The sequence below is a fragment of the Schistocerca serialis genome, chromosome 8, assembly GCF_023864345.2.
Source record: "Schistocerca serialis cubense isolate TAMUIC-IGC-003099 chromosome 8, iqSchSeri2.2, whole genome shotgun sequence".
NCBI lineage: Eukaryota > Metazoa > Arthropoda > Insecta > Orthoptera > Acrididae > Schistocerca > Schistocerca serialis.
The window spans coordinates 324,039,863-324,057,887 of NC_064645.1; positions in this window are offsets into that span (position 1 = coordinate 324,039,863).

An 18,025-nucleotide genomic window follows, 5' to 3' on the forward strand; every position below is an offset into this window, starting at 1 on the left:
AGTCACCTCAGTGGCTGCTGAATGCCAGCCTTTGAAAACTCACTGCTACAGGGCACAGAGCCTGGAGGATCCTGTTCCATGAAATCTACAGAGGCATTGCCTGGTTTGACCTGCAGATTACAGGGCAGAAAAACGGTAGGTGGTGTGCACCAGCAAAATGTAGTATATCACGTGGCAACAGTGTTTAAGAGGGTCTCTAAATTGGAGGAGGAGAAGTCAATTTGCCTTTGTTCAATTTCTTAGCGTCTTTACAGTTGGCAGACAAAGAGTCAGATGTTTGTTGGTAGGAGGGAAGTAAAAAGTCTTTGCAGGAGTATTCCTTTTGTTCTTTCTGGCTTGCCTGTTGTGTAACAGGTGATTTTGCCCCTGGGGGCGAAGATTTGGAGGCTTGCTGCACAGCTGTAGGAGAAGGAGATGGGTACACTTCCATGATACTGGGCAATTTCACAACAGCAGTACTGAATTGGAGTTCACAAGTCTGAGTAGCCATGTGCTTCAAGGAGAGAGGCATAGCAAGAATGATATTATAAGTGCTGAATGGTGAAATGCTTGGCTTTCAACTAACCAACAACTTGCGAATGATAGGGTAGGGTACTTTTTCCCTCACCCAGATCTCCTGGACAGCCCACTCAACAGGATGAGGCAACATGGTCGCCATTACAATTGAGAGAAGGAGGTGGGTAATCACCCTGAGAATCTCTGCCACAAGAAATATATTTGGCCGTGTTTTGACAGGACACATGAATGTGGTTATAAATTGACATTGGTAGAAATGTATCGGGTTTGGAATGTATGGTTGGACTGTGATTGACTTCATAGCCTGCCTTAATCTTCATTGGAAGCACTACTCAATCACATGTGAGGGAAAAAGAGTGTGTGTAGGCACTAAGTTTGCATTAATCTTTTTCAGTACCTGATGGACCACAGTGACACACTAATCAAAGGGATAATTTTACATTCCTCCCTCAGTCAGACCAGCAAGCAGGCCGAGTGTAAATAGCACCACATGAAGAATTCACCATGTGATTGGCCTTGACACAAACATGATAGCTGTGGAGGAGCAAAGCTGTAAGCAGTTGTTGGGCTTGAAAAACACAATTGGTCTCCAGAAGGAAAGTTCCATTATGTAAGCGAGAGCAGGATTTCACAGGATCTGCAATTGCATCAACACCTTTCTGAATAATAAACGCATTAACCATAGCAAAGGACTGATGTTCTTTGATACACGGTACAATGAGAAACTGAGGTGCAGGAGGGAGAGTCTTTGTATCTCCGATGGCATGCTTCTTCCAACTGTGTGTGTGTGTGTGTGTGTGTGTGTGTGTGTGTGTGTGTGTGTGGGAGGGGGGGGGGGGGGGGCTCACCCATCTTACCTGATTGTTCACACCTCAGGTCACACTTCCTGAAATCTTGACAGAGGGACCAATTGGCGTTTGGAAAGGTAACAGCTCAGGCAGTTGTAATATAATGTGGTGGAAATGTTTTTGTGGTGAAGTTTGGGATGTGTATCATTGCTTAACACAAGAAAAACAAATATACCACGTCTTATTACAGTTATCCTCCAAAAAAAAAAACGCCTCTTGTATAATCCAGGGCGCTTCTTCTTGATGCTCCCGTGGGTTCATCTTGATGTAATGGTTTGAATAAGTTTCAGTACTTCTTGTTGTTTACAGAGAATTTTATTTCACGTGCTAGATGATCGGCGGCAAACGTACGAAGTCTGACTACATGCTGTTGATACAAAATTCGGTCCAAGACTGACTTATGGTGGCATACAAATCACCTCTATTTATATGATTTTAAACAATCACTGTTATTGTTACATATTGCATTTTGCATATTTAACAATTTAAGTTTTTACATACATCTTTCCAAATTATATAGAAAATTACATGTAAAAACAGTGAATAATTTCATACAAAGACAGGAAAGAAACTGTTTCTATTTAGATTATAAATTACATGTTTTATCATTGCAACAATATATTTAGTTAATTTGTATATATTATTTTATTAACTTAAAGGAAAATTATCCTACCATTTACAGGTGAACAGAGCAATTAGTTTTATTGAATGGAAGGTGCAGATTCAATTAATTTTGTATGAGTAAAATTTTACATTTCTGTATGATCGTAATTACAGTTCTATTAACTAACACCAATTAGAACATGAGCATGTTTAATTCTGACTGAAAAATCATCATGTCATAATTCTGTTACGGTTCTGACCTAAAAAAAGAAAAAGACGTTTCTCGACAACTTGAAATATCAGAACTTTAAACTTTAATTACTCCATAACTACAATAGCAAATTTATTTCTACCACGTGCCAGTAGTTTGTATTGTCTGTAAATTATGATGGTACATTAGTTTTTAATCCAATGTGTTTCCTTCATTCTATATACTGGTGAGACACAAAGTTGACAATGTCAAAGCAACAGTTTAAATTGGTGTAAAATACTAATATTATATATATGCCCTCTTCAGGGGAGTGGAGATGAGATTGGAATAAGATACAGGATCCCAAAGGGATTGTGGTATTACACAGTCATCCCTCCCTTGGCCTGGTATGTACCAGGTGGTACATGCGAATCCTACCTGTCCACCCAGTTGTGGCAGTTACACATTACCCAGTCACCTACTAAGTGCCAAACATGTGAGAAGGCCTTTACAAGTGCGAAGGGAGATTGAAGAAAGAAAGAGAGATTTCAAATGCCAAAGCACAGGAAGGGGAGGAGATGGAGCATGAAGGAAGAAGGAAAAAGCAGACAACCCGAAATTTCAGGACGCATTCCCGAATATACCCAAGACGTCTTCCCCGTGGGAGATGAAAAAGAACAGCAAGAGGATAGACATGCAGCACAAAAAGAGAAGAGGTGCTGCAAAGGTTGGAGTCCCATGAAAGCCAAGCACAAACTCACCAAAGACTAGTGAGTTCCTAGGTGGACAAACACACCTCTTCGGCTTTCCCATTACTATTAGCACACTTAGACTACATTCTATAATACCCTTTTCAATCATTTCTGTACTACTGGTTCTACAGCTATGTGAAGACTCGAAACAAAAACGAGGCTCCTCGTCAACATCTTGTATATTGTATTCTTGTTTATAATACCTGTGACTTACAAAGCTGTTACATTATTCTGAACTTTGCAAAAACGTTGATAAGGACTAAGCCTAAAAACATTGTCTTAACAGATTCCAATTGAGTGTATCCATTTAATAAGTTTTCTCTTGACCCTGTGATGTTTCTTTGCGGCACACAGCATATCTCCATGCTAGGAATAAACTCGACGAATAAACTACTCGACTAGCAGCAACCACAAATGTGGTTTGATGTTTGTCCTCTCCCCACACTGCAGATATGCCATGTCCATCCAACTCATGATACATGTTTACAAATAAAACATACATCCAAATTGTCAGTTATCTAATTTATTATGAAAATAAACTCTTTATAGTGGCATTTGTTACATGTTGGTTTGAAAAATGCTTTTGCAACACCTCACTTCACAAATGATCTGTTGCAGTACTAAATTAGGAATGGCATAGGACCTATTAACATTCCTTTGGGGGAACACCAGATATTGCTTCTGTTTTACTTGATGTTTCCACTGATTACTACAAACTGTGGCCTTTGTGAGAGGAACTCATGAATCCAGTCACGTAACTCTGACAATACTCCATGAGCATGCAATTTGATAATAAGTCTCTTTTGAGGAATCGACATCAGTGATGTGTGTCTGTAATTCATCAGATTACTCTTATTTTCATTCTTGATTATAGGTGTGACCTGTGCAACTTTCCGGTCTTTAGGTACAGACGTTTCATCAAGCGAGTGGTTGTATACGATTACTAAGTATGGAGCTAACCTACTGTCACATTCTGAAAGAAACCCAACTTGTATACAATCTGGACCATAGGATTTGCCCTTATTAAGTGATTTAACCTGTTTTGCTACACTGAGGATATCTACTTCTAAATTAGGCATGTCAGCAGTTGCCTCGATTCAAATTCTGGAATATTTACTTTGCCTTCTTTGGTTTAGGAATGTTGGAAAACCATGTTTAGTAACTCTGATTTAGTGGCGCTGTCAACATTAACATTACCATTGCTATTGCACAGAGAAGGTATTGTCTCTTGCTGTTGGTGTACTTTATATACATTGTGGAAACTATTAAAAGCATCTTGCCATGCTAAGTTTTGAGCTTCAGTAAAACATTGTCCATCTTGAAGATTTAATTAAATATGGCAAGCTGTTTTTGTTGCTTCCATAACAGTGATCTGAATTGTTGTTTGTACCACAGGGGCTCAAAACCAACTTTTGTTAATTTAGTTGCCATAAATCTCTCAATTGCCACCAATACTGTTTCTTGAATCTGATGTGATGTCAAAAACAGTTCAGCCACTTGTTTATCATTATGTGCCATGGTAGAATGGCCAAATTTTTGATATTTGAAGCATCACACCAGTTTTGGGATATATGGTCAAACTTAAATGCAGATATAAGCAGATATATTATATCAGGTGGTACAGGTGTACCAAAGGTTAAAATAATTATTGCTGTTTTTCCCAACACCCCATATGCTTGTGACGTCCCAGTTTTTCTAGGCACAACTGATTAATAATATGCTTCCAGGCGTTCCGAGTTGTTGCTTCCATTTTCGGCACTAAAAAAAAATAAAAACAACTCAGGCGGAACATCCAGGAACACACTATTACCATTTACTCTAGCATACAGTTTTTTTCTCATTTCCGTGATGCTGAGGTTTTCCCCTTCTTGTCATTCTGTGCAATACATCTCCATCTCGGTGGGAACCTACCAACTCGCTAGTTAAAGGTGTTATAGATTTTAGCTAAAATAAAGTAGTCATCTAATTTCTTGCACCATAGGATCTAACACACTTTGTGTAACCAGATTGTCTCTACTAGTAAAATACTATTGCAAACAAGTTTTACAGCCTCCAGACATACAAGAATGTAGAAAGGGAAGATCTTTTCAAAGTTCCTCTCCTCCTCCTCCTCCATCTACAACTACATCTACATCCATACTCTGCAAACCACCACGAGGAACATGGCAGTGGGTACATCCCATTGAACCAGTTATTAGCGTTCCTTCTTGTTCCATTCACATATAAGAATGATTGATTGAATGCCTCTGTGTACGCAGTAATCATTCTAATCTTATCTCATGACCCCTATATGTGAGCGATATGTAGGGATTTTATATATTCCTACAGTAACCATTTAAAGCCGATTCTTGAAACTTTAGAACTGGTCACACGAGTGATTTGTAAGCAATCTCCTTTGTAGACTGATTGCACTACCCCAGTATTCAATCAGTCAACTGAAGTCTACCACCTACTTTACCCCCGACTGACCCTATGTGATCATTCAATTTCATATCCCTACAAAGTGTTACACCTAGGTATTTGTATGAGTTGGCCAATTCCAACAGTGTCTCATTGATATTATAGGATACTACATGTTTTTATTATGAGAAGTGCAAAATTTTACAATTCTGAACATTTGAAGCAAGATGCCAGTATTTGCACCATTTAGAAATAGTATCAAGATCTGACTGAATATTTATGCAGCTCCTTTCAATGTTGTTGTTGTTGTTGTTGTTGTTGTTGTGGTCTTCAGTCCAGAGACTCATCTGATGCAGCTCTCCTTGCTACTCTATATTGTACAAGCCTCATCATCTCTGATTAACAACTGCAACCTACATCCTTCTGAATCTACTAACTGTATTCATATCTTGGTCTTCCTCTATTACTTTTATCCTCCACGCTTCCCTCCAATACTACGAGGGTTGTTCAATATGTAATGCCCAACTTTTCCTTGTTCTTTTTTTAGGCAGAACATATTTATTGTTAAGAGTCAGAATTTGGTAACAATATACAACATGTCTTGTCCATGTAATATTTTTCTATGCAGTCTCCATCACACCATACGGCAGTGCTGTGGAAGAGTATGGATTCTCTGCTGTAAAAGCTCGTCCTATAGGTGTAGCCATGTTTACACTGCTTGACTCACACTCTCATCATCTTCTAAGTGTGTGCCCTGTAGAGAACCTTTAAGCTGCTCAAAGAGATGGAAGTCCGAGGATGCCAGGTCTGGACTGTAGGGTGGATGAGGCAATGAAGAGGGTGGGACAGGACGTTCCGAGCATGGCTGATCATGGAGTTCTGTTTCTGCATTTCCTGAGACACTAACTTTCTTTACCAATCACCCAACTGTACTCCTATAAACTGCAGCATTGCCATACACTGAACACAAATGTTTATGGATCTGCACCACAGTTTCTTTTTCTGCACACAAGAATTCAATAATAGCATGCTGCTTGTAACGTGAGTCATATGTAGACACCATTTTGACACTGTACTATGGCTCTGCCACCTGCCAGAATGGTTCAAACCTTCACCAGCACACAGAACAAACATCAAATATGAAGCACCGACAAGGTGCTGACTGTTCAAGCTTTACTGGCGGATGTGTTGTAAACAGTCTTCACAAGTTTGCCGCCGGATCACGTTGTGCAAATTCCACAATATTTCCTTGGAGCAACTGTCTGACATCTTCAGGTGGTTCAACCTTGCTGGTGGCTAAATACGACTGATGGTATCCGCACGTCGACGCCCCATACCTAGAATACACGTGGAAATCGTGCATGTGCAATGATTTGCAGATAGATGGTGCCATATTCAAACCCCTGAAAATCAGAGAGCGGCTCTCCTGTGCGTGCGCTGTTCACTGCATTTTTTTTTTTTTTTTTTTTTGGTAGGGTTTAAGGGCGCTCAACTGCTGAGGTCATTAGCGCCCAGTCACTGGTGTTAGAGCACAAGGAACCTGCTAAAACTCAAGGGGATGGGGGGACATCAAAAGGACCTGACAAAGATGCAGATGAAATAAGTAAAAAGGTTAAATGTCTTTGGTCAAGCCAGTTAAAGTTATAAAACGCAGAAGACGAGCAGCTGCTCGAGCGTCATCAGCTAAAACATCCGGTAAGGTAGATGGCAGGGACAGGACAACACGAAATTGACTAAAACGGGGACACGACAATAAAACATGGCGCACCGTTAATGCCTGACCACAAGGGCACTGCGGGGCTGGGTCACCAGAGAGCAGGTAGCGGTGGCTAAACCGGCAATGCCCAATCCGCAACCTGGTCAGAAGGACCTCCTCGCGCCGAGATGGTCAGGAGGAAGTTGTCCAAGCAGTTGGGAGCAGTTTTACTGCCTGGAGCTTGTTTCCTTGGAGGGATGACCAAGCATCCCACCACAAGGACACAAGCCTCTTACATACATCCCCACAAACGTCAGATGACGGGACACAATGGGAGGCTGGCCGAGGCTGGAGGACTGCAGCCTTGGCTGCAGCATCCGCAGCCTCATTCCCAGGCACTCCTACATGTCCGGGGACCCACAGAAAGCTGACAGAACCGCCATTGTCAGCGAAAGAATGGAGGGACTGCTGTATTCGTTGAATCAAGGGATGGACCGGATAGGGAGCCCCAAGGCTCTGAAGAGCACTGAGTGAGTCAGTGCAGAGTACATACGATGAATGGCGGTGGCGGCGGGCATACTGAATGGCCTGATGGAGAGCAAAAAGCTCGGCCGTAAAGCTGGAACATTGGTCAAGGAGCCGGTACTTAAAGGTGGCGGTCCCGACGACAAAGGCACAGCCGACACCATCGTCAGTTTTGGAGCCATCGGTGTAAATAAAGGTGTGACCAGCAAGTCGAGCACGAAGTTCGACAAACCGTGAGCAATACACTGCAGCCGGAGTACCCTCCTTCGGGAGTGAGCTGAGGTCGAGATAAATACGAACCGGAGCCTGGAGCCAAGGTGGTGTCGGGCTCTCACCCTCTCTGAAGGTGGTAGGGAGGGCAAAATCCAATTGTCGAAGCAGGCGACGGAAGCGGACTCCGGGGGGCAGCAGGGCAGACACATACAACCCGTACTGACGGTCGAGAGAATCGGCGAAGAAGGACTTGTAAGAGGGGTGTTCGGGCATAGACAACAGCCGGCAGGCATACCGACACAGCAGTATGTCGCGCCGGTAGGTCAATGGTAACTCGGCAGCTTCAGCGTAAAGACTCTCGACAGGACTAGTGTAGAAGGCTCCGGTCGCAAGACGTATCCCCCGATGGTGGATGGAGTTGAGCCGGCGTAAGAGGGACGGCCGAGCGGACGAGTAGACGAAGCTCCCATAATCCAGCTTCGATCGGACTATGGACCGATACAAGCGAAGCAGGACAGTGCGATCCGCTCCCCAAGATGAACCACTAAGAACTCTGAGGACATTAAGGGAACGTGTACAACGGGCCGCCAAATAAGAGACATGTGGAGACCAACACAGTTTCCGGTCCAACGTGAGCCCTAGAAACTTAGTTGTGTCCACGAATGGGAGAACAACGGGACCGAGATGTAAGGATGGCGGAAGGAACGCTTTATATCGCCAAAAGTTGATACAAACCGTCTTCTCTTCAGAGAACCGGAAGCCATTTGCCACGCTCCATGAGTAGAGGCTGTCTAGACAACGCTGGAGGCAGCGCTCCAGGAGGCATGTTCTCTGGGCACTGCAGTAGATCGCGAAGTCATCGACAAAGAGAGAGCCTGAGACATTAGGTGGAATGCAATCCATAATTGGATTGATCGCGATGGCAAAAAGGGCTACGCTCAAGACGGAGCCCTGAGGCACTCCGTTCTCCTGGAGGAAGACGTCGGACAATACGGAACCCACACGTACCCTAAACTTTCGATCCGTTAAAAAGGAATCAATAAAAAGGGGCAGACGACCGCGTAGGCCCCACTTGTGCATAGTGCGGAGGATACCTCCTCTCCAACAGGTATCATAAGCCTTCTCCAAGTCGAAGAACACGGCTACCGTTTGGCGCCTTCGCAAAAAGTTGTTCATGATGAATGTCGACAAGGTCACAAGGTGGTCAACAGCGGAGCGGCGGCGACGAAAGCCGCATTGGACATTAGTAAGTAGTCGTCGAGATTCAAGAATCCAAACTAACCGAGCATTAACCATGCGCTCCATCACCTTACAGACACAGCTTGTAAGAGAAATGGGGCGGTAACTAGAAGGAAGGTGTCTATCCTTCCCGGGTTTGGGTATAGGAACAACAACGGCGTCACGCCAACGCATGGGGACCTGACCTTCGGTCCAGACGCGATTGTAGGTACGAAGAAGGAAGCTTTTGCCCGCCGGAGAAAGGTGTGCCAGCATCTGAACGTGAATGGCATCTGGCCCCGGAGCAGAGGACCGGGACAGTGCAAGCGCACGTTCGAGTTCCCGCATAGTAAAGGGGGCATTGTAAGTTTCCAGATTCAGCGAGTGGAAGGAAGGTCGCCGAGCCTCGTCTGCCTCTTTCCTGGGAAGGAAGGCAGGATGGTAATGGGATGAGCTTGAAACCTCCGCGAAAAAGCGGCCAAAGGCGTTGGAGACAGCCACAGGATCAACAAGGACCTCATTACCTGAGGTCAGGCCAGGTACTGAGGAGTGGGCCTTAATGCCCGACAGCCGGCGCAGGCTACCCCAAACAACGGAAGAGGGAGTAAAACTGGTAAAGGAGCTCGTGAAAGAGGCCCAGCAAGCTTTTTTGCTGTCTTTGATGACTCTACGGCATTGCGCTCGGAGTCGTTTGTATTCAATACAATTCGCCAACGTAGGATGGCGGCGAAAGGTGCGTAAAGCACGTCGTCGAGCACGGATAGCGTCCCTACAAGCCTCGTTCCACCAGGGGACGGAAACGCGACGTGAAGAAGAAGTAGTACTTCACTGCATTTGCCAACAGTGCGGCCAGACGTTACACACCAACAGCCGCACTAGACCAATGCTACTAAGGGCCTGTTATTGAAGAATCTCTATTTTCATGACGTGATTTAATAGCAGCCAGTGCAGGGTTCCAGGCTGCACTCAGTTGAAATCCCGCATCCTTGTTGACGAGATTATCAGCTGTATGGATACATATTGCTTCCTTAATGATGCAATCCCAGAAAGATGATGCTGGGGATTAAACTTCCATCTTTTCATAAAGCATCCAATGTCCTGTATTCAGACAGTGTTCCGCAATTGCCAACTTTTCCTGTTGACAGAGGTATGTATGATGCTGATGTTCATCACAGCGTTCTTGTACTGTGCGGCATGCCTGGCCTATATACGCTGTCCCACATTGACAAGGAATCTTGTACACACAACATTTCCTCAGGCCAAGGGCATCCTTCACCAAACCCAACAGGTTTCTCAGTTTTGCAGATGGTTGAAAAACACACTTTATTCATACATTATGAGGGCTCTTCTGATTCTTGATGACATGGCACCAAAGTATGCCAAAAAGGCCAAAGTGGTGGGTGTCTTTGTATCTTCATTCTGCTTCATAGATTGAACTCGCCTGGGCCCGAATGCATTACGTATCTGTCTCTCAGAATAACTGTTTTGTCGAAACACTGTCTTCAAATAATGTATTTCACTCAACAGGCTTTCAGGATCAGGTACCACATCTGCTCTATGAGCTAACGTATGTAATGCACTACTGCATTGTGTAGGATGGCAGCAGCTTGTGGCCTGCAGATATAGATCTGTATGCACTGGCTTGCAGTAGACGCTGTGTCCAAAGGTTCCATCTGCTTTACCTTTTCTTGATGTTTTGGTACAAAGGAAAGTACCATTTTTTCCACTTCCATTGTGAAGTTTATCTTTGGATGGAGCAAATTCAGATGCTGAAGAAATGTAGGTAGAGTATCAAATCCATGTGCCCACACCACAAATGTATCATCCACATACCGCAGGAAACAAGAGGGTTTGAGAGTGGCTGACTGATGTGCTTTTTCTTCACAGTCCTCCATAAAATATTTGTCCACCACAGGAGACAGAGGGCTTCCCATGGCGAGACTGTCCACATGTTCAAAATATTGGTCATGAAATAAGAAGTATGTTGAGGTAAGCATGTGTTTAAATAATGCTACTATGTCCTCCTCAAACTTGTAGCTAATGAGCGCCAAAGAGTCCTGTAAGGGCATCTTAATAAGTTTCGATGTTGTGTCTTTATTTACAAAGAGATCCGATGACTGCAATCTAAGAGTTTTCAGGTGACCTATGAAATCTTCAGAATTTCAAATGTGATGGTCATACTTGCCTATGAGATGTCCCAAAAGAGAAGTCAGGTATTTGGCAACAAAATAAATAGGTGCACCTATGTTACTTGCAATGGGACAGAGAGGTACCCCATTCTTATGGATCTTGCCAAGAAAACATACTTTGTTTAATCTCATGGAGAAGACTTTGGACGATGCTGCAGTTTTGGTGCTAGAGAAGGGTCTGAATTTTGCACCTACACCAGAGACCATTCCCAACCAAGATGTGATTAGTGAAATAGAGCAAGCTGTTTTGAAACTTCCTAAGGATGCTGCCTGAGAGATTAGGCGTGATATGCCACACCTTGCTTCATCTAAGAGGTCCAACTTTAACATCACCTCAGCTGAAAGAAATGCTGTACGACAATTGAGAGAAGACCAAGACATCATCATCTTATCTGCTGACAAAGGAAATGCTACTGTGCTTCTCTCCCACACAGAATATAACAGCAAGATATACAAACTGCTCGCAAATATTGCATATAGTAAATTAAAAAGTGATCTGACGGGTAGGATCCGCAAAAAGACTGTGGAACTCATCAGGAAGAGATTGATTCCAGCGAAAGTCACTAAGGGTTTGCGTCAACAAGCTGCAGTTCCTCCTAGACTCTACAGCCTATCCAAGATTCATAAGAATGGGGAACAATCCGTCCCATTGTAAGTATCAACATAGGAGCACCTACTTATTTTGTTACCAAATACCTGAAATCACCATTGGGACCTCTCGTAGGCAAGTGCGACTATCACATCGGAAACTCTGAAGATTTCATAAGTCGCCTGAAAACTTTTATATTGAAATCATCGGATCTCTTAGTAAGTTTCTATGTTGTGTCTTTATATACAAAGGTGCCATTGCAGGACTCTTTGGAGCTCATTAGCAACAAGTTTGAGGAGGACATAGTAGCATTATTTAAACTCATGCTTACTTCAACATACTTCTTATTTCATGACCCAATATTTTTTGAACAAGTGGACAGTCTCACCATGGGAAGCCCTCTGTCTCCTGTGGTGGACAATTATTTTGTGGAGTACTTTGAAGAAAATGCACTACAGTCATTTGTGGTGTGGACACTTGGACTTGATACTCTACCTACATTTCTTCAGCATCTGAATTCACTCCATCCGAATATAAACTTCACAATGGGAGTGGAAAAAGATGGTATTTTACCTTTTCTTGAAGTTTTGGTACAAAGGAAAGCAGATGGAACCTTGGGACGCAGCGTCTCGCATACAGATCTGTATTTGCAGGCCACAAGCTGCCATCATCCTGCACAATATGTAAGTTCATATAGCAGATGTGGTATCTGATCCTGAAAGCCTGTCGAGTGTAATACGTTATTTGAAGACAGTGCTCAGACAAAATGGTTATTCTGAGAAACAGATATATAATGCCTTCAGGCCCAGGCGAGTTCAATCAATGGAGCAGAATGAAGATACGAATACACCCACCACTTTGGCCTTTTTGCTGTATTTAGGTGCCACACCGTCAAGAATCGGAGGAGCCCTTGACATATATGGAATTAAGTGTGTTTTTCAACCATCTGCAAAACAGGGAAACCTGTTGGGTTTGGTGAAGGATGGCCTTGGCCTGAGGAAATGTGGTGTGTAGAAGATTCCTTGTCAATGTGGGGCAGCGTATATAGCCCAGACATGCTGCACAGTACAAGAACTCTGCAATGAACATCAGCGTCATACACGCATTCGTCAATGGGAAAACTTGGCAATTGCGGAACACTGTCTGAATACAGGACATTGGATGCTTTATGAAAAGATGTAAGTTTTATCCCCGACATCATCTTTCTGGGATTGCGTCATTAAGGAAGCAATACATATCTGTACAGCTGATGACCCCATCAACAAGGATGCGGGATTTTAACTGAGCACAGCCTGGAACCCTGCATTGAATGCAAGATTCTTCAGTAACAGGCCCATCGTAATATCGGCCTAGTGCAGCCGTTGGTGAGTAACGTCTGGCCGTACTGTTGGAAAATGCAGCGTACAGCGCACGTGCAGGAGAGCCGCTCTCTGATTTTCAGCACAGGGATTTTGAATATGGCACCATCTATCTGCAAATTATTGCACATGAGTGACTTCCACGCCTGCGCATTCTTCGCACACTCATTCAAAAAACAGATTGTCGACGTGCGGATACCATCAGTCGTACGTAGACACAAACAAGGTTGAACCGCCTGAAAATGTCAGACAGTTGCTCCGAGGATATATTGTGGAATTTGCACAACGTGATCCAGCGGTAAACCCATGACGATTTTTTACACCAGCAAGGACGTTTGTCTTTGTACATTAATGGCCTTTTAAAGGAATGTGGGGCATTACTTATTAAACAACTGTCGTAAATTGGTGATCTCTCCTTTTAGTCAAGTTGTGCCACAAATTCCTCTTCTGCCCAATTCTGTTCAGTACCTCCTTATTAGTTACGTGAGCTACCCATCTAATTTTCAGCATTCTTCTGTAGCCCCACATTTCAAAAGCTTCTACTCTCATCTTGTATGAACTATTTATTGTCCCATGTTTCACTTCCATACATGGCTACTCTCCATACAAATACTTTCACAAAGGACTTCTTGACACTTTATACTCAATGCTAACAAATTTCTCTCCTTCACAATGCATTCCTTGCCACAGCCAGTCTACATTTTATATCACCTCTACTTTGTCCACCATCAGTTATTTTGCTTCCCAAATAGCAAAACCTATCTACTACTTTGAGTGCCTCATTTCCTAATTTAATTCCATCAGCATCATCTGATTTAATTTGACTACATTCCATTATCCTAGTTTTGTTCTTGTTGATGTTCATCTCATATCCTCATTTCCAGACACTCTTCCAGGTCCTTTGTTATCACTGACAGAACTACAAAGTCATTGGCAAATCTTGAAGTTTTTATTTCTTCTTCATGGATTTTAATTCCTACACCAAATTTTTGTTTTGTTTCCTTTACTGCTTGCTCAATATACAGAATGAATAACACTGGGTATACATTACAACCCTGTCTCACTCCCTTCTCAATCACTGCTTCCCTTTCACGCCCCTCGACTCTTATAACTGCCATCTGTTTCTTTACAAATTGTAAATAGCCTTTTACTCCCTGTACTTTACTCCTGCCGCCTTCAGGATTTGAAAGAGAGTATTCCAGTCAAAATTGTCAAAAGCTCTCTCTAAGTCTACAAATGCTAGAAACATAGATTTGCCTTTCCTTAACCTAGGTTCTAAGATAAGACGTAGGGTCAGTATTGCTTCACATTTCTATGGAATCCAAACTGATCTTCCCCGCAGTTGGCTTCTACCAGTTACTCCATTCGTCTATAAAGAATTTCTTGTTATTATTTTGCAACTGTGACTTATTAAACTGATAGTTCAGTAATTTTCACACCTGTCAACACTTGCTTTGGTATTGAATTATTACATTCTTCTTTAAGTCAGGGGGTATTTCACCTGTCTCAAACACCTTGCTCACCAGACGGAAGAGTTTTGTCATGGCTGACTCTCCCAAGACTATAAGTAGTTCTAATGGAATGTTGCCTACTCCCGGGGCCTTGTTTTGGCTTAGATCTTTCAGTGCTCTGTCAAACTCTTCACGCAGTATCATATCTTCCATTTCATTTTCATCTATGTCCTCACCCATTTCCCTCAAGTACAGCACCTTTGTATAGACCCTCTGTAGATTCCTCCTATCTTTCTGCTGTCCCTCCTTTGCTTAGGACTGGTTTTCCATCTGAGCTCTTGATATTCATACAGGTGGTGCTCTCTTCTCTGAAGGTACCTCTAATTTTCCTGCAGGCGGTATCTATCTTGCCCCCTTGTGATATATGCTTCTGAATCCTTACATTTGCTCTCCAGCCATCCCTGCTTAGCCATTTTGCACTTCCTGTCAATCTAATTTTTGAGACATTTGTGTTCCTTTTTGCCTGCTTAATTTATAGCATTCTTTCGACAGTACTTCATTACAGATAACTGCACCATCTGCATAAAGCCTGATTTTACTATTAATATTGTCTGCAAGTCCATCACTATAGAACACAAACAGCAAGGTACCAACACACTTCCCTGGGGCAAACCCGAAGTTACTTTTACATCTGATGAAAACTCTCCATTCGAGATAACATGTTACATCCTCCCTACCAAAAGGTCCCCAATCCAGTCACAAATTTCACTTGATACCTACTTTTGGCAATAAGCATAGGTGCAGCATTGAGTCAAATGCTTTTCAGAAATCAAGACACATTGCATCTACCTGACTTTGGATCAAAGCTTTCAGTATGTCATGAGAGAAAAGTGTGAGTAGGGTTTCACATGATCTATGTGCACATGCTGATTGACCTTGAGGAGGTCATTCTGTTCATGATACCTCAATACATTTGAGCTCAGAACATGTTATAAGATTCTACAACAAATTGATATCAAGGATATTGGACGATAGTTTTGTGGACTGCTTCTACTACCCCTATTGAGGAGGGTGTGACCTGAGCCTTTTTCCAAGAACTGGGCTTGCTTGTGGGATCTATGACAGATTATAGTTACAAGAGGTGGTAACTCAGGTGCAAATTCAGTATAGAATCCGACAGGATCCCATTATGGCCTGGAGCTTTGTTCATCTTGAATGATTTCAGCTGTTTCTCAACACAACTTGTGGTGTCACCGCCAGACACCACACTTGTTAGGTGGTAGCCTTTAAATCGGCCGTGGTCCGGTAGTATACGTCGGACCTGCGTGTCGCCACTATCAGTGATTGCAGACCGAGCGCCGCCACACGGCAGGTCTAGAGAGACTTCCTAGCACTCGCCCCAGTTGTACAGCCGACTTTGCTAGCGATGGTTCACTGACAAATTGCGCTCTCATTTGCCGAGACGATAGTTAGCATAGCCTTCAGCTAAGTCATTTGCTACAACCTAGCAAGGCGCCATTATCATTTGCTATTTATCTTGTGATGCATGTACCGTCAGACCGATGTTCACCAATTATGGATTAAAGTTAAGTATTCCAGCAGCTACGTACGTTATTGGCTATATTAATTACCTTGTCCAGTTCCAGACCTCACGCCAGCCTGCGTGAGCTTAAATGCGTGCCTTTCGGCTACCCGTCACTGTGGATTGGCTGCCTTGCCAGTCCACAACACAATTGACACTAATATTTATTTCATTTATCTTTCCAACAGTACAAGGATTAAATTGTGGCAATTCTCCTGAGTTTTTCTTTGTAAAGGAACATTTGAATATGGAGATAAGCATTTTAGCTTTTGCTTTGCTACTCTCAATTTCAGTTCCTGTCCCATTTGCTAGGGACTGGACACTAATTTAGGTGCCACTAACAGCCTTTACATACAACCAGAATGTCTTTGAGTTCTGTGAAAGATCACTTGACAGTATTCTGCTACGGTAGTCATTGAAGGCATGACGCATTGCTCTCTTGACAGTCAAATGTGTTTCATTCAGCCATTCAGCAAGTCTCTATCTATAGCCCTGCACTCTGTTTTACACATATTATGCAGTAATTTGTTTCTTCAGAGGTTTCTTTACGGTGACTGTACACCATAGTCGTTCCCTCCCATTATGAACTGTTCTGCTGGGTACATATCTATTCAGTGCACAGTCAACTATTCTTTTAAATTTGAGCCTGAGTTCCTCTATATTCTCCTGGCCTGTGCTGGAAGTTTAAATTCCTCATTGAAATATGACACTACTCCTCCTCGATTATGTATGTATGTATGGTGACAAACTTGTGCCCCATTTCTATCGTTTTGATACTTCTCAGGTGAGCTGACCATCTCTGCTCCTTTGATGGTTGGATGTAGGTGCTACCTGTCTGTCACTGTCCTATCATGAGTAATTTTGGTTATATTTGGTTTCCCTGGAATCTGACTTCAGTTAGGGAAATAAAGGTCAACTCAGGCAGTGTCCTGCTAACCTGTGAACATTTACAGGTTTGTGAAATATTTGACCACTTGACAGACATGTCACATGCACAACATGTTTTAACAATAATGGAAATTCCTGGGTGCAACAATACATAATACAAGGAAACGGCAACTGCTCATCTATAGCAGTTTGACGTTTGGAGCTCAGAAACATGTAACAAACACTATTCACACTAGCCATCTGGCTCTTGCTGTTTTTATGGTAAAAGTACACACATTCACTAACACAACCACAGACACCCAAAGACACACTCTTGTGGCAACGGCAGGATTTATTTTTGATTATCGATTACTGAAATCAGTTGCCTGGGCCGAAGAAATTGGGGACAGGGTAGCAAAGGACACAGGGAGGGGATAGCAGGAAAGAGGCAGGTCTTTTGACAGATGGATCAGTGGCTGCACAAGACGAAAGTACACAGGATAGAGCATTAAACAGATACAGAAATAAGGGGAGGGGGCACAGAAGTTGGAGATGAAGTGGGTGACAGAGAGAGGAGAGAGCAAGGGAGATGTTTGGGACACCTCCCACACTCTTCTTTTTACCTACTTCCCAAACACTTCTACTTTTACCTACTTACCAAACTTCATAAACCTAACCCCTTAGGTCTCCCTACTGGTTGTTCCATTGTGGCTGGCCAGAATGCTCCACCTGAATGAACATCTGCCTTTGTTGACTGACACCTAAAGAGTGTTGTCCATAACCTCCCATACTAAATTCAAGACAATGTTCACTTTCTTCACTGCCTCTCCACAGTTCCTATCCTGTTAACACCAGTTGGTCACTGTGCACGTGGTGTCCATATACACCAACCCTACCCCATACCCATGGTTTACAGTGAAGGAACACTACCTTTCACATCATCATCCTGATTCCAAACCCATCACCTCTTCCTAAACCTCCTAACCACACACTGCCCCACAAATATTTCAATTTCGAAGCCCAAATTT